The 23,814-nt window shown below is 42.3% G+C and overlaps 1 long non-coding RNA gene across 1 annotated transcript; it reads left to right on the top strand.

The window, feature by feature from the left end:
- Nucleotides 1-8,447: 8,447 nt before the first annotated feature.
- LOC131251184 (uncharacterized) lies at nucleotides 8,448-10,593 on the top strand. Its single transcript, XR_009173641.1, has 3 exons — nucleotides 8,448-9,179; nucleotides 9,269-9,340; nucleotides 10,461-10,593. It is a non-coding gene; the product is annotated as an uncharacterized LOC131251184 (long non-coding RNA).
- The last annotated feature ends 13,221 nt before the right edge of the window (nucleotides 10,594-23,814 follow it).

Below are 23,814 nucleotides of genomic sequence, written 5' to 3'. Positions count from 1 at the left end.
TGTTTTGGCTAATTCCTCTTCGATCAAAATCTTGAGAACCGATCTAAACCCTAAATCCCCAAATTCTCAAATCCCTAATCCGAGAAACTTCTTGGTTCTTCGGACTAGTGATCTTCATTGATCGATTGGGTGTGACCATGCAAGATCGGGAGGTCTCATCCTGACGGATCCAACCTAAGTAGTAATTGAATTCCATACTCCATGGTTGTAGTGATGGCCCGCTCCATTGCATGTTTCCTTTATGATTTTCTCAGTTATGATGATTATTGTTAGAATTTTAGATCATTTATTCCTTTTATTTCCGCTGTTTAATTATCTCCATAGCATGCATCATAATTAGGGCTGTCCTGCGTCAAATTTGGTATCAAAGCCTAGGCTTGCATGGTTTTTGTCTAGATCGAGTTATCAAATTAGGGTTTTGATTTTTAGGTTTAACTTAGGAAAGTTCTAGGTTTAGAAAGTTTTCAATTTTAGAAACTTTTCAATTTTAGAAAGTTCCTAATCTGGAAAATTTTCAGATTTGAGTTGTTTCCTGTTTCAACTTAATTGTGTCAGTTCATAGTAGTTTTGCATTCATCGCATTCATCTTGAAAGTCATAACACCTAGTAGTCTAGTTAGGTAGAGTTTGGTTCAAGTCTTCATTGTATGCCCACGAGAAGAGGTAGAGGTTTCGGACTTCAACCTACCATGAATAACGAGCAGTTATCTGAGCAACTTGCTCAATTGATACAAAAGATAACCGCCCTAGAAGCGGGTCAAAGGCGTGAGTTTGCCCGCCTTGAGAACCAAATTACTACCACCATGACTAAGGTGGAGCAACTAGAGGCGTCCCAAAAGGAAAACCCTGCTGTAGGGGAAGATGTGCACTCCCAAGTGGAAGGAATCATGGAAGAACGTGCTGCCACACGTGGTGGTAGTGAGGATAGAGATCGTGGTAACGGTCGTGGTGTGGTGCGAGAGGCACGAGCCACATGTGGTCATCAAGACCGTTATGATCCAGGTGAGCGTGCGATGAAGAGTGTGAGAGTTGAGGCTCCAAGTTTTGATGGACGCTTGGATCCCAAGGCATTCCTTGACTGGGTTGCTGACATGGACCACTACTTTGAGTGGTATGACATGTCAGAAAACCGTCAAATGCGGTTTGCTAAGATGAAGCTTGTGGGTCAAGCCAAGCTCTTCTGGACCAACACCGAGCGTAGGGTAGAGAGAGTTGGTAGAGCCCCTATCACACATTGGTATGAGATGAAAGAGAAGTTGAAGGAGAAGTACCTTCCTCTTTCATACCGTCAGAAGCTCCTTGACCAATGGCAATCCTTACGCCAAGGGTCAATGCCTACCGCTGACTACATCGCTAAATTTGAAGAGTATGTGATGTGATGTGATATCCGAGAAGACCCTCTAGTAACGCTCTCACGTTTTAAGACGGGCCTTTGTGCGGATCTTCAGCGCGAGCTTATTACTCGGCCCTTAATGGACTTAGATGAAGCATATCAAGTCGTGCAGGAGTTAGAGCAGTATCTGAAGGCTCCTGTCTTTCGTCGTTTTGAGTCCCGAGACTCCAATGCTAGATCTAGTTCCCAAGGAACTAGACCTAATATTGGTAATCAACCTAGGGCACAGGCGACCATTCCGCCTAAGCCTAGGGAGGACAAGGGCAAAGGGATTCTTGGTGCCGGTCCTAGTAACATGAGCCAAGTGAGGTGCTATGAGTGTGACAACCTTGGCCACATGTCTAATCAGTGTCCTACGAAGAACCGTGGGAGAGCCTTAGTTATAGGCGAGTCCCACGAGGGTGGAGATGACCAGGGTGATTATGAAGTTGAAGAGTATCATCCTGAAGGAGGACTCACTGATGAAGAAGAAGTGGATGGAGAAGCAACGCTTGCAGTAGTCAGGCGTGTGTTAGCTCAGTCTAGAAGTAGTGTTGACTGGCGTCGAAGCACTATCTTCTACACTATTGCCAAGTGTGGTGAAAAGAATTATAAGGTGATAGTGGACAGTGGAAGTTGTCAGAATGTGATTTCCACTAGCACCTTAGATCGCTTAAAACTGAAATCCACACCTCATCCAGACCCATATAAAGTTTCTTGGGTTGACAAGACATCCCTACCTGTCACCCAGCAATGTCTAGTCCCCATCGAGTTTGGGTCATACAAAGAGTCCCTGTGGTGTGATGTTTTACCTATGGATGTGGGACATGTTATCCTAGGTAGACCGTGGCTATTCGATAATGATGTCACGATCTTTGGCCGTTCGAATGCGTGTACTTTTATGTATAATGGTAAAAAGATCAAACTTAATCCCATGCCACCTGAGAATACACTAGGGAAGAAGAAGGATGAGAAGGCAAGTGAGCCTAGAGAAATGGGGAAATCCAAACCTAAGTCTTTACATATAATCAGCGCAAGAGAGTTTGAAAAAAAGGCTAAAGAAGATTCTATGGTGTATGCCCTTGTGGCTAGAGAAATTACACCTGAGGTTCTATCAGAGTTGCCCTGTGAGGTGACCTCGGTCCTGAAGGAATACAGTGATGTATTTCCTGAAGACTTACCGAATGAGTTGCCACCTATGAGGGACATACAGCATGCCATTGATCTTGTCCTAGGGTCTACTCTACCGAACCTTCCTCACTACAGGATGAACCCTGCAGCGCATGCAGAGTTGAAGAAGCAAGTTGATGAGCTTCTGCAAAAGGGTTTCATCCAAGAGAGTATGAGCCCGTGTGCCGTGCCTGCATTGTTGACCCCAAAGAAAGACGGCACGTGGCGCATGTGTGTGGATAGCCGTGCCATAAACAAAATTACTGTCAAGTATAGGTTCCCTATACCTAGACTTGATGATATGCTTGACATGATGGCCAGGTCCACTATATTCTCTAAGATAGACCTCAAGAGTGGATATCACCAAATTCGTATACGCCCAGGAGATGAGTGGAAGACGACGTTTAAGACGAAAGATGGGTTGTATGAGTGGTTGGTCATGCCCTTCGGCTTGACTAACGCACCCAGTACTTTCATGCGGGCGATGACCCAAGCTTTGAGGCCGTTCATGGAAAAATTCCTAGTGGTGTACTTTGACGATATTCTTATTTATAGTACCACTAAGGAATCACACCTTGAACATTTAAAGAAGGTCTGTAGTGTCCTTAGGAAGGAAAAGTTGTACGCTAATCTTAAGAAATGTGCATTCATGTCTAACCAAGTTATGTTCTTAGGATTTATAGTGTCATCTGAAGGGATGCGCGCAGACCCTGAAAAAGTCAGGGCCATAGTTGAGTGGCCAGAACCAAGGAACATTCATGAGGTGCGAAGTTTTCACGGCCTAGCAACTTTTTATCGTCGGTTCATTAGGAGTTTTAGCACGATCATGGCTCCCATTACCGAGTGCATGAAAAAGGGAGAGTTCGTGTGGTCTAAAGCCGCCGTCAAGGCTTTTAAAGAAATTAAGGGCAAGATGGTGGAAGTCCTGTCATGCGTCTACCTGACTTTTCTACAGTCTTTGTAGTAGCGTGTGATGCGTCTGGTGTCGGTATAGGTGGAGTGTTGAGTCAAGAAGGACACCCAGTGGCCTATTTCAGTGAGAAACTGAATGAGGCAAAACAAAAATACTCCACTTACGATAAAGAATTTTATGCGGTAGTGCAATCCCTGAGACATTGGCGACACTACCTCCTACCGTAAGAATTCGTTTTGTTTTCTGACCATGAGGCTTTGAGATATTTGCATTCTCAGAAGAAACTCAACCCAAGGCATGCCAAGTGGGTAGCGTTTCTTCAGGAATATTCGTTTGTTTTGAAACACAAGGCCGGGGTTGAAAACAAACCAGCGGATGCCCTTAGTAGGAGAGTGGCGTTGCTCAACTCCTTGAGTGTAGAGGTAGTCGGATTTGAGCAACTGAAAGATGAATACCCCACATGTCCTGATTTTGGGGGTACTTACGCGTCATTCTCTAGTGACCAGCATATTATGGGTGAATATGTTCTTAAAGATGGCTTTCTTTTCAAGGGAGACAGACTTTGTATTCCCCGTATGTCCCTTCGTAAATTCCTCATCTGGGAGCTTTATTCAGGAGGGATAGCTGGCCATTTTGGTCGTGATAAGACCATTGCCCTCGTGGAAGATTGTTTCTATTGGCCAAGCCTCAAGCGAGACGTAGCCAAAGTTTTAGGGCGGTGTCGACATGTCAGGTGGCAAAGCAAAGAAAGCAAAATACCGGGTTGTACACGCCATTGCCAGTGCCACATGCTCCATGGCGCAGGACATTAGTATGGACTTCGTGCTCGGGCTTCCCAAGACTATAAAAAGCACGATTCCGTTTTTGTCGTTGTGGACCGTTTTTCTAAAATGGCGCATTTCCTCCCATGTTCGAAGACGTCAGATGCGTCTCATGTTGCTCGTCTCTTTTTTGATGGTGTGGTGCGTCTCCATGGGTTACCTAAAACCATAGTGTCTGATCGTGATGTTCGATTTACTAGCTATTTTTAGAAGACACTGTGGCACATTATGGGAACTCGTTTGTAATTTTCTACTGCTTACCACCCACAAACAGATGGTTAAACTGAAGTGGTAAACCGTAGCCTTGGAAATCTTCTACGTTGTCTAGTGGGTGAACATGTTAAGACTTGGGACCTAATTTTACCAACTGCTGAACTTGCTTATAATGGGTCAGTTAATAGATCTACAGAGTTGAGTCCTTTTGAAATTGTAAGTGGTTATAAACCTAGAATGCCCATAGATCTCTTACCTATGTCTGTTACCCAAAGGTCTTCTGAGTCAGCCGATGCATTCGCACGCCATATTCATGATTTGCATACACATATTAGACAGCGGTTAAATAAGAGCAATGATGATTATAAAGTTTTAGCTGATTCTCATCGTAGAGTGCAAGAATTTCAAGAAGGAGACTATGTAATTGTGCGAATAAGGCCAGAGCGATTCTCTCAAGGATCTGCAAAGAAATTACAAGCGCGTAGTGCTGGACCATTCAAGATATTACAAAAGGTTGGGTCTAACGCGTATCGGGTTGACCTTCCATCTGAAATGAGCATTAATCCAACTTTTAATGTGGAAGATCTAGTCCGTGCCCATACTCCCATTGTTGATACATCATCCCTTTCATGGCCTTTTTCTGAGTTTGCTACCCAACCCCTTCCACCCCCTCCTCCACCCATTACCCATAAAGAAGCAATTGAGGAAATCTTGGATGACGAGATAGTATCCACGAGAGATGGGGGTTTCCAAAGGTATCTTGTCAAGTGGAAGAACAAACCATCGTCTGAATCTACGTGGCTGTCGGGCGACGCATTGCAGGGTATTGATCCAGATCTACTTGAGCGTTACAAAAGTTTCAACTCGTCGGGGTCGAGTTTTTCTCACCCGAGGGGAATTGATGCGGACACAGGTGCATTCAAGGTGTACCAACAAAGAAAGCGCCAACCACAAGTGCCGTCCTTGTGGATAGGCGAATATTGAGGAGCTGAAGACCTTTCACATGTGATTGGACATATAGAAGACCCCAAGTGCCGTCCTTGTGGATAGGCGAATATTGAGGAGCTGAAGACCTTTCACATGTGATTGGACATATAGAAGACCCCACTTAGGGAAGACACATGTGAAGGAAGATTGGAGAAAGAGGACCGAGCGCCCAAACTTTCCCATACTTATGTTATTTGCACATTTTTTGACTTAGTTAGCGGTCTTTTAGTAATCTTATATCTTTATTTGCTTATCCTAGGGGTATTTTAGTAATTTTATGTCTTTATGTGCTTATTTAAGTGGGGTAAAGCCCTAAACACGAATTTCAACTATTGATGAATGAAAAGCAAACCCTTTGGTTGCCTCCTTCCTCTCTTCTCTCTAATGGTGCTTCTTCTCTTCCCTTGATCTTCTTCTTCTAATTTCTTCTTGTGCCCCTCCAACTTCCTCAAGGTAATAACTTTCTTTCTTCTATTTTTTGTTTTGGCTAATTCCTCTTCGATCAAAATCTTGAGAACCGATCTAAACCCTAAATCCCCAAATTCTCAAATCCCTAATCCGAGAAACTTCTTGGTTCTTCGGACTAGTGATCTTCATTGATTGATTGGGTGTGACCATGCAAGATCGGGAGGTCTCATCCCTCGCCGGATCCAACCTAAGTAGTAATTGAATTCCATACTCCATGGTTGTAGTGATGGCCCGCTCCATTGCATGTTTCCTTTATGATTTTCTCAGTTATGATGATTATTGTTAGAATTTTAGATCATTTATTCCTTTTATTTCCGCTGTTTAATTATCTCCATGAGCATGCATCATAATTAGGGCTGTCCTGCGTCATCTTGAGTACCATAAGACACCATTACCCTTGAATTTCAAAGATGACCACCATTCCCTTTCTTCTCAGCTCTTGGTTTGAGCCAATGGGCTGCACATTTTGTAAAGTTTGCATGCAACTCTAACATTTGTTCTTTATGCTACGTGATATTCTGCTAGTTGAGATCCACAACTTACTGATTGTAAATGGATCTAACTTGCAAAATGGAAAAAGGAGACGTTGCAAGATTGAGTTAACTGAAGAAGAGAAACTAATCTCATCTTTTATATTAAATTCAGTAGGAATTAAAAATGCTAGAGTTATTTATACATCGAAGTAAACCTAGGCCTTGTTTGGAAACAAGGAATCTGTGGAAAAGAATTCTTTTTGCAGAAAACTACTGCTGTTTTTTGTTTACACTGTTTGGATTGTAAAAGAGTTTATGTGTAGGTGTGATTGTGGATGTTCTCTGTCAAGTAGCATAATTTTGATATTTACAACCAATGTGGATGTTTCCAACAAAATGAAAATGGCCATTTGGTAATATTCTGTAGATCCAATGCAGTTTGGCTGTATTCCCATCATCTTTATATTTGACGGTATTTCCTTAGTTTCATTTGTTGAACCTCTTCATTTATAGGAGAGGCTTATCTGAATCAGAAATACATTTTCTTGAGGAACTATTTAGCTTACTTTTTGGCTGCGAGTTCCTTTATACTTTTTTTTGTAGCATCTTTTTAAGTTTAAAGTCATGAATTCATTATTAGAATATGAGATAACTGTTTCAGTTTTCCAGAATTCTGATGAAAACTTTCTGTATGTTGATTAATTTGTGCCATATCTTCAGATTAACCTAGAGACAAAATTGTATAATTCTTTTACAGCAAAAATTAAATTTCTTAGATTCCTAACCTTGTCATCTTTTTGGCTGCCACATGACTGATAAATTGAGTGGAAGTTTTCTCGAGTATAATTCTTTTACAGGAAAAATTAAATTTCTCAGATTCCTAAGCTAGTCATCTTTATTGACTGCCGCATGACTGAAAAATATGAGCAGAAGTTTTCTCGAGGTGTTTTTCTTGACCCTATCTTTTCTTTCATTCTCCTACCTTTGGAGGGTGGCCTCCACAGTCCACAGTATTTGGAAAGCACCAATCCATAGTCGGCATGGCCCACACTCTGTTTGGACGTAAGTGAAATTGATCTATGTACTTTCATATGACATGATATTTTAGAGGTCAGGCCAATTATCTGTCCTCTCCCATTAAATCTTTCTTCTCTTTGATTCCATGCTATATTTTTCTAGTCAGTAGATTGATTATGGATGTATGATGTGTTTCTTATATCCTCAGTCCATCTTGGCAAAGTGAAACAACCTTAAAAGGCAATGTTTTGCTTTGAATGCTAATGGACGCACATCGTAGTTCTCCCTCACGTTCTACACTTCACATAATGAAGTTCTTTATTGTGTTCATTGCTTTAAAATAGAAAATGAAGTTCACATTTGCTGTAAAATAATCCTTCGGCCTACAATAGAAGATATAATGCTGGTGATGAAATATGCAAATGGGACATAACTCAATGGCCATATTGAACTACCTGTTGTTCTCATACGCGGTGACTGACCTGATCAGTGGATTTGTAACTCAATGGCCAAATGTACGACTGTGGTGCTAAACAGTCCCATATATTTAAATAGTGGCCAAAGGGACTGCTGCATTAACAATTTTCCACGAGAAAAGAAAGATTTTCAAGTAGAATAGAAGACAACAACACATCCTAAACTGTTAAAGAAGTTCATCATGCCACTCATGAAAATTTTGGTGCTTGATATAGGGAAAAGATATAATCAGTCCATTTATTTGCAAAATGATCTGTTATGGGCACATTCACTAAGCAGCTGGTAGATAGTTATATTTGTTGCTTTTCTCAATGATATCCATTAAAATGCTGCAGGTTTCTCATCTGTTCGCTGAATGGTGTCAGATTTGTGAACTTCCTGGTATGAATGATGCATCTTATGCCCATTATATTTCACAATTGCAGCAAAGTGGGCTACTTAAAGGTGACGATATCACAGATTGGTTTTTCTGCATCCTTACGGCAACTTTTCATGCTTATAGTAAAATTGTCCAAAGCTACTCGTGCTATATATATAGTAGAGATATAGAGATGTTTGTTAGTTATGGCAATTGGGCAGTAAATTTAGCGCATGATCTCATTAGAAGTAGTTTAACATGATTTTACATGTGCGGGCTTGAGAAGTGACCAATCTTGGTTTTACCCTTACTCTGCCAACGTACTTGAATATATTGGTTGCATTTGTTCTTCCAGAGATCTAGTTGTTTTGGTTTTGAGAAAATCAAATGAACCAATGTCTTGAGAGAGTTGAGTTGATGTCCTTTTATTCAGGTTCATTAATTATGGGATTGAGCTTTGGTATGGTTGCAATCACTTAATAATGTCTCCCTTGCAGGTTCCATTGAGAAGTGACCAATCTTGGTTAGTTATGTAAAATATAAATATTGATGAATGGGGCCAGTAGCTGCTACGATTACAAGTATTCTATTGGATGCAGCTTGTAGTTGAGCTCATCGCAGGCTAGGCCGTATGATGTATAAATGAAGTGGGTTTAGAGATAAGTTATTGTGGTCCTTTATCAGGAGGTGGATGTGTATGGCCTGCTTCACAAGTTCGATCCAAACCACTTAAAAACTCAAAAACTGTCTGAACCATTGTGAGCTGTCTGTTGAACCGCTAAAAAGTTATACAAACTGCAGTTGAACACGTATCAACTGTTAGGTTTTACCATAATTACATATATAAACACATGTAAATCTATGGGCATGGGGATGATATCACAGTTCAAGCTGGTGGTTGAAATTGCAAGGTGAATAGTTTGATCTCTAGCTTTTTTTCTTTTTTCTTTTCTTTTCTTGAAAGCATTAATTTGTAATGTAGCATTCTCATTTGTTGCAGCACACTGTTATACCTCTTCAGCACCTTATAAGCTTTGGTTTTAACCTTGTCAGCCGAGCTTTCGAATTTCAGGTATGTAAACATGTAACTTAACAGACCAATGTACCCCTAAAATCCATATCTGTAGGATCCGTGCTGGGACTATGCACATCTATATTTGTAATTTGTCTCTTATCATCATCATCATCTCAATTTTCTCCAATTCGTGGTTGGGTTTCAAATGATATATTGGCAAAAGTTCTATAGTTGGTTGTCCACTGGACACCAACCCTCTCTTTTACTGAACTTGCCATGACAGAGGCTAACATTGACACCACTCACATGCAAGCACGATTCCACCCAATGTTGACCCCCAAGCCAACTATTAGATGCACACCCCATAGTTCCAAAAACTCAGTATAGGGGCTGGCCTATGACAGATATAAGGAAGCAAGCATGCAAGCTCAGGACAGTGTCAATTGAAAGAAAGAAAAACTTTGTAAAATCCAGGCACAAGACTGGCCCATTTTTTGGGCCTGGTAACCTGGCCATGCTCTGTTCCATAGGTTCAAAATGAGAGTTGTGCCCAGGCCATAGGAAGATAGGATTAAAGCCATTAGGCCATCCCGTCCATTAACAGCCCTGGCAATGAAGGAAACAAAAGCAAACCATGAAATGCTGAGAAATTTTCCAGGTTAGATCAAACCAGAATCCAATTTTTAACGGTTAGGTTTTCAATAGTAATGTCAATAAAAGAAAGTAATGGCAAGAAATTGTTCTACACTTTTTTTTTAAAAGATGAAAATTTTATTGAAAGAAACAAACAGAAACAAAGCCTACAGGGCAAGAGAAAAAAAACAGCAAGCTATAGGAAACAAGGAAAAGCGAAAACTACAAAAGACTGCCCCACGGTAGCCAAACCCGGCAAAAACAACATTACAGAGCCCAATCCTGAAACAGAACTAGCACTCTAGAGAACACTCCTACAGCTGAGACTAAGGAATTCCTAAAGCAGCGATTATTACGCTATGCCCATATAGCCCAAAAGACAACAAGAAGAATGATATGCCATTTCCTTTTGCCCAAAAACCCAACTTGCCACGACAGAGGCTAGCATTATTTGATGCCCTTTCTTTCTTTCTTTCTTTTATTTATTTATTTATTTATGTTTTCTTTTTTCGGTGGATGAGATACAAATGATCATTGAATGCAGGACAATAGCTTGGAGTCTCATCAGCATTTCCTGATATTTGGAGGAGGTTGCAGGCTAAGCCTTAGCAAGGAATTGGCTATAGTAGAGATTTGTACATTCCTTTATTACTTTGTGACTAAATACAGGTCAGCTACATGATTCTCATATTACCCTTTCTAAGTTTCAATATGAAATTACAGTTTGAAGAGGACCTTCCAAACATTAGGTAGGGCTTGTTGTGAACATTCTTTAGTCCAGAAATTAGGATTATCCATAAAAAAACTTCAGCAACATGCCTATATTGAATATCTACATTAACTTTCATTCTAACTATTTTAATTTCTCACATAAGTACATGCCACTTGGTAATCACAACAACCTCATTTAGATAAAGGCATGATTATGACAAGCCCCAGCTGATGATTGGGCATGTTCTTGCACAAGTCTATGATTGGTACATGTGCATGTATCTAAGTATCATTGCTTGGATCACCTTGGCCTTTCTCTAAGAGACCATTAGGTTTTGATCAATGTTTGATGTGAATATACATATTGGGATTGGAGGACTATTAAAGTGTAATTCGAACAAAATTGATGATAGAACTACATGGACAGTAAGGTTTTTAACTTGCCTAAGCTACATGGACAAGTTGTTTTAAGTCAATCATCTAATTAAGTGCATAGAGTACTTATTTGTAAGCATGCAGAGCACATGCGCCACAAGTGAGGCTGTCCATCCTTAAGAACCTCACATGCACTGCACTCAACATTAGAAAGCCCAACATTTATTATATGTGCCAATGTGCTTGTGTGTACATACACCGCATATTTCATTATGCATCTTCAAGTGCTTCAAATGTGCCAATATTTTCAAGTAACCAACATGTGATACTATCAATTTGCACACAATACTCCCATGTTTGATGGTTTTTCTCCCTATTTAAAAATTACATGATGTTGTGCATCAAATCATTAGGTGGGCCCCACATGTATGGTAGAATTTTTTTGGTATTTGCCAATAGTATTTCTTTGCCTTGAGTAATAGGTTTTCCATATCTGCATTACTTGATATCGGTTAGTCTTGTTACCAAACAGGGGCTTGTCACACAAGTTTTGTATATCAATAAATATTTTTAATTGAAAACCTTTGAAGCTATTTACCTTGTAGTTTGAAGACTTGCTTTAATGATCCAAATAGGAGTCTGTTGAATTTTGGGCCGGGTTACTCGTCTGGTTCATTGTCTTTTCATCTCTATTTTCATTTTAGCTTTTATGAAATTGGATTATTGGGTAATCCAAATTCTTGTCATTCAGTCATACGGTTTTTATAGTTATGCAGATAGAGATTTGATAGTTAGACCGATGGAGATTTGATTGTAGGACAACAATTATAGGAAAGGATTAGTCAGAATCAATAGGAATTTGTGTGAAAGGATTAGTAAAGAATTAGTAGGAATTTCTATTATCGGTACTTTACCGGCGCTTTTTATATTTTTTAGCAGCGTTTTTAAAATAGCTTATCGACACTTGTTACAGCTTTTAGCAGCATTTGTTGCTACCGGCGTTTGTTACAAATTTTACTTGCATTTTTCATAGTTTACCGGCGTTTCTCATAACTTTTAACTGGCGTTTCTCAAATCGTTTATCGGCATTTTTACAGTTTTTACTGGCGCTTTTACGATTTTTACCGGCAGTTAACAGAAGCGCCAGTAAAGAATAATAAGCGCCGATTAAAAAGTGCAACTTGTAGCGGGGACCATAAGAAATGCCGGAAAAAGGGGCGATCGCCGATAAAAGATACAACAATGCCCCCCTTTAGCGGCACATGTCCGACCGCTGGTAATTCTTATTCCGGTGGTTTTTGGGACTTTTAGGGGCGGTTTTGGCCACTGGTAAAGGCTGTTTTTCTTGTAGTGACCCCTTGCTTTATGTTGCCAAACCACCAGGGATTTGAAATCCCTTCAAATCTCTTCCAATCCATGGTGCAAGATGACCCTTAAGGAGGCCCCACATGCTCACCACCCTGGATAGCAAAGCTGTTCGGTGGCGGTGCCATGGCCCTCTAGCCATTTCGGTGGTGGGACGCTGATCCCGTGGCGGTGCCACACTCCCCTGTTGCGGCAGGCGATGAAGCCGCGCAAACGGCGGTGACGCTACGGTCCCTTGTCCAATTGGGGCAGTGCGCCGCACTTCCGGTGGTGGCGCCATGGTTCACTACCAGTTGGGGCAGCGGCTCCGCATTTGTTGTCCCATATGGTGGTGGTGTCACGCCACCTATGGTGGTGATGAAGATGATGATGGTGATGGTGGTGGTGAAAGTGGTGGTGATGATGAAGAAGTGGAGGCTGATGGTGTATGGTGGTGCTGGCGATGATGCCTGCTGCCATTTGTTTTATTTTTTGTGGGTTGGTTGCTGCTACCGGGGAGAAGGTTCCTTGTGGTCGAGCTCATGGGAACTTCTCATGTGGTCGAGCTGTGTGGGCCCCACCATGATGTATGTCGAACATCAATGTCGTGCATTAGATGGGTCCCTTTTAAATTATGGTATACTCCAGAAATCAGCTGTATACGGATCTAAGTGGGCTATACCATCTAAAATCATGTGAAGAAATGCCTAAAACATATAAAAGCACTTGGTGGGGCCCATCTAAAATTTGGATGTGTCTGAAACTTGGTCTGACCCCTCATCCAAGTGGGACACACATAATGGATGGGCTGGATTTGTGAAGCAAATCTCAGTGTGTCCAACAAATGATTATGAATGTTTTAATGGAGGGTAACCCCTCTCAACTTTGTACATGGTGTGGCCCTCACAAGTCATGGATTGGCTTGATTTTTTTAAAAGCCTGGTAAATGCTTGACATGTGGGAAAATGCTCTATAAAGTCAAGCCCCTTTTTGGGTGGCGGTGGATTGGCTAGTGTGGACACTTCTCCATACTTGCATGCTAGAAATATGGCAGTCATGCCCACCAACCGAAGCTTCTTCCTCGCAACCATCTAACACTCTAAGAATTTGTCTATGAGGTTGACAGTCGGGGATAAGGTCTCATCCATGAGTTCAAATTTGTAGTGTACCTCGATCAGCCAGTCAATCAAAATAACCCTCATCTTCTCATTGATGTCAGATTGGTGGGACATATAGTTTGAAGAGACAGCTAGAAGCCTCTACTTGTCTGTAGAAGGTATAGATGTCCTTAACATAATCAACAACAACAAGTGGATTATTGGAGTCACAACTATCTATATCTAGCACTGGCTCTGGCACTATATCCTCCATCTCAACCTTGATATCATACTTATCCAATTGTTCCATTTCCTCTAATATTGCTTCTGTTTGCTTCACAAATGCTGGCAATTCATTAGCCTCCATATAGTCATCCACATATCTGCAACACTGAGGAGATGTAACATATTTTCTTTAGAGACGTTGTGATTGGACCCTGCAACTTCAATTCCAATAGAGTACTTTAAAAAGGGCGCCCCAAAACCTAAATATCAGAGTTAGAAGGCTTTAACATTTTCAATCTCAGTCTCACTGCATATTAAGAGAACTATATCATCAACGAGCTTTGGTAAGCCCAAATGCTTGTTCAATAAAGCTCATCATCAACTCATATGGTTAGTATAGTGGGAAGGCCGTTAGTGATCTGTCTTACTCGGAAAACCAATCTTTGAGATCATAGTTTGAATTTATCAAATCAGGCCCAAAGGGACTATATAAACCCTTAAATGACCTTTTTCAACATACACAACTTCCCACTCTTCCATTTAGTCTTGAGACTCAAACTAGGTGGAGGATTCATGTATAATTCCTCTTAAAAATATCTGTAAAGAAATGCATTCTTTACAACCAACTGTTGTTAAGAGCTATATGTAAGAGTTCAATTTGGCAACTGGGCAATGTCTCGTGATAACCGACTCTATACCATTGATTGAATCCCTTTGCGATTAGATGATCTTCATATGAACTTCATTAATCCATCATGCTTATGTTAAGGGTGAACAACAAATTGCAGCCCACTGCATGCTTACCTTCCAGCAACTTTAGTATAGATCCCAATATTCTTATTTCTCTGGGCCGTCATCTCATTTTAGCGAGGATTAGGGCATCTACAACGTTAGGATCCGAAGTAGAGATGTCCAAGGGTGAAATTAGGTTGGTTTTTTTTTTTCTATTTTATATCCTCTTCTCAAATCCGACTCCGTTTTGCCCATCTCATGATCAAGGTGGGCCAGATAAAGGTCCGATCGGAAGTGAAAATGATCTGGGCCAATAGAACTTAAAACCGACATATCTCCTAAACCAAAATGAATTATCAGACATACCATACATGATTTTGGAGTAGGATGAGCTACTTTACTTACCTAACCCTATTATACTGGGTTGAGATACCTAATTTGAGAGTTCTTAACTGAGTGCGGTCTGAAACGCTGCTCACATGACAATACCGACCAAAGCAGTCCTAGGGTTCAAATTTCTATACCTAGGTTTGAAATCATTACAAAATTGTAGATTTGATCCTATTGTTCATGGTTTCTAGGTTTAAGTTCAAGATCATCCAACAATAGAGAATTTAATCCTACAGTTCAGTTTCTAAGTTTCAAGTTTCAAAGCATAACAAGCAAGTGAGTTTAAATCCTAAAATTAAGGAAATCCATTACAGATTCAAACCTTTAAACTTAAATGTCTCAGTGCTTAGTTATTGTGGTTTACATAATTCATATTCCCAAAGTCCTGGTTATCTCAATACTCCGCTCTGATACCAACTTGTAATACCCCGAAAATCGGCACCCGAGTACATATACTCCGATCCCGAGTTCCCAAGTGTTAACTTAATGAAATGCATGTGTCTTCATTCTAACTCACATTAAGTTCGCACATGAATAATTAGAGTAGCGCAATTCGAATTAGTAGATCCAAAGCGAGGTAGAGATAATAATATATTAAAAAATATAGGGCTAAGACTTAAAAATACAGTTCCAATTGTGATGATCATCCAAAATGGGATTATACAAACCGCAATCCACAATATACATACCTAAGATGGTCAAAGTGTAAAGCCTTCAGTTTATACACAGTTCTCCAAAACATAATGGCGCTGACACAACCCGATATGAGCCTACCTGTCTAAAGTTTCAGTTACCTGCATCAATGATACGCCTAGTTGGTGTTTTAAAACACTGTCCCAGGTGGGAGTGAGTAGCTAACTCAATGGTTCCATTAATTCTAAGTAACACATGCTATCGACACAATCAATGCAGTTAATGATAAACAAGAAATCAAATAATTCCTAAATACTCTTGTTAAATGTGCATATGAAGATATGACATGATAGATGTCCTTTCCAAACAACACTCCCTCACACGCGACTCCGACCACCTGGTTCGCAAATGACAACACTCTCTCAAACATGTGACTTCAACACAACTACCACATTCTAACTAATGCAATGCAGTGCATGATCATGTTAGCCGAGTAATTATTAAGTTCAATTCATCCAGCATATTGGCGAAGCTAAGATACCGATGTTATATCACGAGTCCTTATCTGGATCATGTGGCTCGTTGCCGCACGTAGCGACTCCTTACCAATGTCCCTTGATCCAACTTTAGGTATCACCCGTTTATCTCACAAATCAACAATTCCAAAGGTACGACATAATACCTAAATGTATGAGGATCAACCCGGTATGAATTGCCACCCAATACTAGATATGATCACTCAATTCTAAGGTGCGGCCTTATCACATAAAACCAAAACACAGAGGAAAAGGGCTCGTCACCCAATTCCATTCACACCCTGAGTTGTTCGAACGGTACTCTAGCACGCAACCATCGGCCGAGTAATTTGACGGGGGTCGTTCGAACAATAGTCTATCACATCCATCAATGCTCATTGGTCACTATGGGGAGGCTCGTCACCCCAGCATAGTCCTGTAGATCAGATATGGTGTCCCATACCACCATGTCCAGCTCATGAGTCTTAATTGCTCACTGGTCACTACGAGGAGGCTTGTCACCCCAGCATAGGCCGATAGCTCGAACATGGTCTCCCGTACCACCATGTCCGGCTCATGAGTCTTAATGGGATCGTATCGTACTAACAGTTATGAATGAACTCATCCATTAGGAACGGGGTATCCTAGATTCGATTTGGTTGTATTATACATTGTAAATATACATGATTAGACGACTAGGGGATTAATTTGATTGACCTGGGAGAACCCCGGCACAACCAACATTAAGTGCAAGCATCCCATGTAGTACAACTACTGTCGGTCGTCCGTATTCGACCCGAGTCGATCAAACAAGCCTAGGGTGGCTGCTCCAACTCGGGTCACCCCTTTAATTTGGGTGACCCAACATCGTAATAATCATAAGTATTGCTATGGACTAAGCATTACATTACATAATTATAGCATATGTTCTACTACACAACCACTTAGGCATTTTATCAAACATGTGGGTATCAATAGAAGCAACACACCTACTTAGGCATTTTATCAAACATGTAAGCATTAATGAAACAACACATCTACTTAGGCATTTTATCAAACATATGGGCATCAACAAAGTAGCACATTCAATTGAACATTCAATCAAGCATATGAGCATCCATAAAAAAAACCCATTCAATCACCTAGACATTCTATTAAACATGTGAACATCCGTATCCAACCAATAACATATATTATAGACAAACCAAAATGTTGACATATTAGTATACACAAATTCATCTACAAGCATCTAATCATTAGCCGAGACCCTCAAGGGTCAATAAATGATAACCTAGAGATAATGGTCCGCACCTTAAGAAGGAATATCCGATTTTGACCTCCTAGGGTTAGGGATTTGGGGAAAATCACAAATTCCTATATAAACACCAAAAACTACATGAGATTTATGCAATTCATTTTAGAAAAACCTAGGTTAGGAAGTAGGATTTGTTTCTTACTTCCCAATCGCAAGTAGGGTGGTTTCGGTGAGGGAAAATGATCGAAGCTAGAGCCATGGTTGAAGGAGACCGATGAAAGGAAGCACCAAAACCTCCAACTCCTATTCCCACTCTTCTTCTTCTTTCTCTTTCTCTCTCTTTCTCTCTTTTAGAAAATGCAAATTCGTATGGAGAGATGGAGTGCCCAAATGAAGCCCTTATATAGTGTTAGATTTAGTGTAAATAGCCCCAAGGGCTGGGTTTTTACTATACTAGCCCTATGGGAGGGTTTTTCTAACCCCTAGGACCCACTATAGGGTGTACATATTGATATACATCATAAGATATTTAGTCCTAATGATGATCTACGTATGGATATGATTGGCCCGCCATTTGGATGCGCCGATCGATAAATATGTAGAAATCCGTTCAACGGTCACCGATAGTCGATCGGGGCCGCGGTTATACGGATATGGGCATGGAAATATCCTTAACTCATACCTCAAGTCTGATTGCGATCTAACGGTCGAAAATCTACAACTTTGTGAAAGAGTTGAAAGTCTATTTCACTTAAGTTTCAGGCTTTAGCTAGGTTATTTGCACATTTTAAGTACTCGGCCTCTGGACCAATTTATGCAGTTCTAGATACTATCTTGATTCTCCACCCATGATGGACGTCAAGCCCAGTGAAACAGACATTATTGTATAGTTTCAGAACTAGTGGCCCACTAACGAGTGGTCTAAAGCTTGTTTGGAAAATCGGGGCACTAATGGGCCTTATGTACATTGCAATGAGCCATAACCCATGAGCCTTGAATACATCACAATGGGCCTCATAACATGGGCCTTACATTCATATCAAGGTGGGCCTTAACAATGGCCCCATACACATCAAGGTGGGCCTCAACAACGGGCCATAAATATGACAAGCGGGTCACATCACCTGGGCCATATGTATATCAAATGGGCCACAACAATTGGGCCCCATGCATATCAAATGGGCCATACCCAAAGATAAGTGGTGATAATGATTTCCACCATTAAAATTTCTAAGGCCCACGATAACATTTATTTCCCATCCAATCTGATCATAAGGTCACAATGACCTGAAAGGGGTTTTAATGGAGGACAGTCAAACCCACTGATTTCTATAGTGTGGTCCACTTAATCCTAGATTTGCCTTAATTTTGGTCTCAAGCCCTAAAATGGGCTTTCAAAATGGTTGGACAGCTTAGATGCAACACAAGCATCATGGTGGGACCCGCCCCCCCTCCCCCAAGGATGGTGTGGACAAAACACATACACTATGAAGGGTTCGTTCAATCACACTGATCCTTGTGATGTGGGCCACCTGAGTTACATACCTGGCTGATTTTTTGGAGGGGACCCACTGCCCTAAAGGGGCCACAAAATGCACAGTGCTGATGTCCACACGCATCACAGTGGAGCCTGAGGTGGGGCCCACTACCCTGTGCCAATCCAAGCTGCGGACGCTACTTGCTGCAGCGTCCTCTGGGCGCTGACAGCAGCAGCGTCTGCTATTAGTATTTTTTTTTACTAATTGGTGATTTTTATAGGTGGGGCCCACATCAAGGGAATCCAGTCCGTTGGCTGGATTCCTTAGCTCAAGATGGGTCTGACAAGTCGGATATTCAGTATGTTTGGCGTATAGAGACGTCGGAGTGGCTTTCAACGATTTCAATACTGTTTTCTATACTATGGCCCACCAGATAGTCAGATTGGGTTCATTTTTCAGCTCAACGTCTAAAATGAGCTGGGGAAAGGAATGGACAGTGCGGATTAAATCCATTCATCAAGGTGGGGCCTACATGAACAACCCTCTCCAAGGCTTGTGAATCAAGCTAATATTTCTTCTTTTTTTTTCTAGTTCACGTCCAGCGTCCCTGGATGTTGGACGATTTAGGTATAACACATACATTTAAGGTGGGTCCCACTTATAGACGTAGGCCACACCAAAAAAATGGTTGGGTGGCGTAGGTAATACATACATCAAGATGGGGTTCATCTAGGTGGATCACACGGCTACATCATCACACCACAAAAACAAATGAAAAACGGAGGGAGAGAGAGAGAGAAAAAGGGACACATGTGATGTAGGGCTCCGCCACTATGAGCCCTCCCTTGCATTCAATCATACATTAAGTGGGTCCTAATACATGTGGGCCCACCAAATCAAAGATTAACGGTGGAGATTCCTTCTCCACCCAAAATGGACGGTCTAGATGACCTCTTTTCATGCAAGAAAAATAAACATCATGATGGGGCCACGGAGAATGGCCCCATCATGGAATGATCATAAGGATCAAGGTGGGCCATCGGCCATACCTAGGGTCCAAAGTGAGATCCATTCCATCAATCAGTAGGCCTCACTTGGGCCATCATCAAAACATGAAAATTTATCTTATAAAGCACCCACCATTCGATCTTCTTGGTCCGATGGAATACCGATCTCCTTGTGCTTCACTTTGATGGAAGGTGATGAGAGTTGAATGGCTAAGATGAAGGATTTTGGGGTGGGAAGTGGGCCACACACATGCACTTTCTCACCTTGGAAGAGCTTGGACATGTTTTTTTTTGTTGCTTGGAAATGTGTTTGTGAAATGGGAGAGAGAGAGGGTTGTAAGGGAGAGAGAGTGATGGGTGATGGATGTGAGGTGAGTGATGGGTGAGGTGAGAGACTTATTGACTTTTGGGGTAGGTTGCTTGACTTGTGGAGAAAGAAAACATGGGTTGCTCTTGTACTTGACATGAGGTGATTGATTGATTGATTGATGGGACATGTTATAGAGATTCTCTTGGGATTGCAAACGTGCAGCGTTTTCTTCGAAATAAACACTAACCCACATCTCCCTGCCAGGGCATCAGATCGATATGCAAGACGCGGCGTTGGAACCGCGGCGACGGTGCAGTCGCAATGGTATAAGTCTCGGATTAAGCCGACTCAGATCTACGGGATATGACTTAAGGTCGTGCGCAAACATCGATTACAGGTCGTGGATTGCCGGAATTTGATGGGAAGGATCGCGGGAGTCGACGAAATAGTACGGACTAGGATACGGGCCTTACAACTCTCCCCACCTAATAAAAATTTCATCCTCAAAATTTACACTACCATCGCAACTAAACATACTCATAAAGGAATAGAAAACATAACATCATATATAATTAAAACACAATACAACATACAATCAAACATAAAAAAGATGAGGATAGCGCTCTCGAATCTCCGCCTCGCGCTCCCAAGACACCTCATCCACACTATATGGTCCCACTTCACCTTCACCAAGAGAATGACCTTAGTCCGCAGGACCTGCTCCTTTTGATCGAGGATACGAACTGACTGCTTAACGTAAGAAGCGTCCTCATGAACCTCCAACGGCTGTCAATCAATAACAGGAACTATGTTTGACCCACACTTCCTTAACATAGAAACATGAAAAACATTGTGGACACCAGACATTTGAGATGGCAAGGCAAGTTGATAGGCCACGGCGCCATTGCGCCTGGTAATCTCGAAAGGTCCTATAAATCTCGGGACAAGCTTGCCCTTCACTCCAAAACGAACCACACCCTTCATGGGTGAGACCTTGAGATACACATGGTCCCCAACGGCAAACTCCAAGGAGTGATGCCGACGATCAGCAAAACTCTTCTGCCGGCTCTGAGCTATGCGTATCCTCTGTCTGATGATATCGATAGCCTCTGAGATCTGCTACAGAAGCTCGGGACCTAGGAGACGGTGCTCTCCAACCTCGGTCCAACAACTCGGAGATCTGCACAGTCTGCCATATAATGCCTCAAAAGGAGCCATGCCAATGGTCGCCTGATAGCTTTTGTTGTACGCAAACTCAGCTAATTGCAGGTGCTCGTCCCAACTACCCGAGAAATTAATCGCGTAGGCCCGAAGCATATCCTCAAGGATCTGGTTGACCCTTTCGGTCTCGCTATCGGTCTGCGGATGATACGCGGTACTGAGCTGCAAATCAGTGTCCATCGCTCTCTGGAAGCTCCTCCAAAACTGAGATGTGAACCTGAGGTCTCGGTCAGAAATGATCGAGACAGGAACACCATGCAGTCTCATGATCTCATCAACAAACAGCTTGGCGAGCCGATTCGTATGTCAAGTCTCATGAATCGCAAGAAAAAGTGTCGACTTCGTCAGGCGATCTACGACAACTCAGATGACGTCATGACCGTGCTGTGTCTTCGGCAAACCCATGACAAAATCGGTAAATATGTACTCCCACTTCCACATTGAGACACTCAACGGCTGCAATAGACTAGAGGGTCTCTATTGATCGGCCTGGACACGGTAGCACGTGTCACACTCGGCCAGAAAACTGGCTATCTGGCGCTTTATCCTTGCCCAAAAATACTAACACCTCATATCACGATACATCTTCATCGAGTCAGGGTGGGTAGAGAACCACGATCGATGTGCCTCGGTCATAAGATATATGCGCAACTCAGGTATATCCGGGACACATAATCGGCCTCTGAAGCGAAGTCCACCATCATAACCAGTCTGTCAATTTGTCTAACTCTCAGATGCTGCCTCGGCTCGGTAATCTTGTAATGACTCGTCTGCCTGCTGAACCTTGATCACCCTTACAACAAGAGAGGGTTGAATCGACAGGCTCGATAGCTGAACAATAGAAGAGTGCAAGCCGATTAAGAAGTCATACTCTGTTATATCCTCGAGCATCCTCCACTCTTGAATCATCATGTGTGCCACCAGGCCTCATGGCTGACGGCTGAGGGCATCCGCCACCACGTTCGCCTTGCCCGAGTGGTACTGGAGATCAAAATCATAGTCTGTCAGGAGCTCCATTCAACGCCTCTGCCTCATGTTCAGTTCGAACTGAGAGAAAGATACTTCAAGCTCTTGTGATCGGAGAAGAGCTCGAACCTCACCCCATAGAGATAATGCCTCCACACCTTTAAGGCGAAGACAACTACTACCAGCTCCAAATCATGCGTGGGGTAGTTTAACTCATGGACCTTGAGATAGTGAGATGCATAAGCCACCGGTTTCCAGTGCTGCATCAGGACAACACCCAAGCCAACTTGCGAGGCATCGGTATATACAATAAATCCATCACTCTCAAAGGGAAGAGTGAGGACAGGAGCGGACGTGAGGTGGTCCTTTAGCTCCATAAATGCATGCTCACAAGCATCGCTCTGAACGAACTCGGCACCCTTTCGGGTCAACCTAGTCAACATGGCTGCAATATGAGAGAATCCCTCAATAAAACGTCGGTAGTAGCCCGCCAAACCAAGGAAACTACGGATCTCAGATGCATTCGTAGGGTGGCCCCATTGACACAAGACATCAATCTTCGAGGGGTACACTGCAACACCCTGCCTCGTCACCACATGACCGAGGAACTTCACCTCCTCCTGCCAGATCACGCACTTCTCCAGCTTCGCGTAAAGCTGGTGTGCACGGAAGGTCTACAAGGTAATCTCCAAATGTCGCTCATGCTCTTCACGGGTCATCGAATATATCAGAATATCGTCGATGAAGACTACGACAAACTGATCAACATACGGATAGAAGACCTTGTTCATCAACTGCATGAATACTGCGGGTGCATTGGTCAGTCCGAAGGACATGATTTAGAACTCAAAATGACCGTGGCGCGTCCTAAATGCTGTCTACAGGATATCCTCATCTCGGACCCGAACCGGATGATAACTGGACTGCAAGTCTATCTTTGAAAAGAACTACGCCTCCTGCAGCAGATCAAATAAGTCATCGATCCTTAAAAGCGGGTACTTATTCTTAATCGTGACCTTGTTGAGCTCACGGTAATCTACGTAAAGCCTCAACGATCCATCCTTCTTCTTCACGAAGAGTACCAACGCTCCCCACGGTGAACTGCTCGGACAGATAAAACCTAACTCACGCAACCCGTCCAACTGCTTCTGCAGTTCCCATAACTCCAACGGTGCCATATGATACGGGGCCTTCGAAATAGGTGCGATACTGGGCATGAGATCAATCTGGAACTCGGTGTGCCGATGAGGTGGTAATCCCAGAATCTCCTGGAACACGTCAGGAAAACCACAAACAACTGACAGCTGGTCGATACTCAAAAGCAACTAGCTCCTCAATGGCACACGACAACAAGCAAGCTGGGCTTGGCAACAAATTGGAACTCTAGCACGCTAGGTATACAGAACATGACTGTCCTCGTGGAGTAGTCCAATATGGCGTGGTACTCGGCAAGCCAATCCATGCCCAGGATAGCATCAAACTCGGACATTGGTAATACGAAAAGGTCGGCAGGCAAAAAGATATCCCTAATCAGAATGGGGCAAGACGAGAAAAATCGGTCTACTACTACAGTCTTCCCCAAGGGCGTCGATACTGACAAACCCTCACGGGCAGACTCCATCGGTAAACCAGTCGATTG

Source organism: Magnolia sinica, chromosome 7 (genome assembly GCF_029962835.1).
Source record: "Magnolia sinica isolate HGM2019 chromosome 7, MsV1, whole genome shotgun sequence".
Lineage (NCBI taxonomy): Eukaryota > Viridiplantae > Streptophyta > Magnoliopsida > Magnoliales > Magnoliaceae > Magnolia > Magnolia sinica.
Note: the sequence above shows the minus strand (reverse complement) of the source record. Positions and strands in the feature narration are given on the sequence as shown.